The following is a 1,269-nucleotide window of genomic DNA, read 5'->3' on the forward strand; positions in this document are numbered from 1 at the left end:
TCTTTCCTTCCTTCCTTCCTTCTTTTTCTTCCTTCCTTCCTTCTTTTTCTCCCTTCCTTCCTTCCTTCTTTTCCTTCCTTCCTTCCTTCCTTCCTTCCTTCCTCCTATCATCTATTTTTTAAAATCTAAAATCATAAGAAAATAATAAGCACCATATTTTTTATTGTTCCACAGAGGGAGAACGCTGCTGGTTTTGGTGAGCTGGAGCCAAGGAAGCTTAATGTCCTACAATGTGTGTCGTCAAAAACCTCACACAACAAAGAATCGTACATATTCTCCCATGGCCCTTATTTTTTATTATAATGGTGGATACATGTTGTTATCCATTTGTCCAAACTCATAGCACGTACAACACCAAGAGTGAACTGTAATGTAAACTATGAACTTTGGGTGATTTTGATGTGTCAGTGTAGCTTGAGCAGTTATAACAAATGTACCACTGTGGTGGGGGGTGTTGATAATGAAGGAGGGCAGAGAGTACATGGGAAATATTTATACCTTCCTCTCAGTTTTTCTGTGAACCTAAAATTGCTCTAAAAAGTCTATTAAAAAATAAGAAGATACAGTTTTTAATATGATAGCAGTCCTTCCTCGGTCCTGTCCATGCTTCAAATGTTCCCATGTCCTGTATAAGTACATGAGATATTTGGACGTAAGTATCCCCAAGACAGAGACAACAGAAGCACCCTTACATATTTGCTGGCTTTTAGAAAAATGCAGTTTGATAGGGGCTGTGTGCTCAGTGAAGTGAATTTAAAAGTTATATTCTTGGTTTTTACTTAACTAACCACCACAAAATTGGATATCCACAATAGTGTGAATACAGGGTTAGCAAACCCTTTCTCCTGAATAAGAACTTGCCCTTTTGTTAGCTTTCCAGCACTTCCCTTCGAGTTTTGATAAAGGTAGTATGTCAAGTAGGTTGCTAGGCAACATTGCTTATTGCCAAAAATGACTGAGTGAAAGGCTGCAACTGGACTGGGGGAACTATATGTTCCTAATGGAGACGTCATAGCTTTTGGCTAAGTGGTGATCTTGGAGCTGAGTGTGTCCCCATGGGAACCTGCGATCCGTGGCTACAGAGTTGCTACAAGAGACATTGACTATCAGGACAGATTCTGAAACAAGATAATGTGGAGGAGCTCATAATCTTGAATCTGAGTGTCACATAGAGAGGTCAGAGTCCACGCTTTGGACTGCAGCAAGAGCTGCTCAAGGACTCTGACAGAAGAAGAATGCTTAGTTCTGTTCTCTGGCAAGCTGTGGTTC

Source organism: Ailuropoda melanoleuca, chromosome 2 (genome assembly GCF_002007445.2).
Source record: "Ailuropoda melanoleuca isolate Jingjing chromosome 2, ASM200744v2, whole genome shotgun sequence".
NCBI classification, from domain to species: Eukaryota; Metazoa; Chordata; class Mammalia; order Carnivora; family Ursidae; genus Ailuropoda; species Ailuropoda melanoleuca.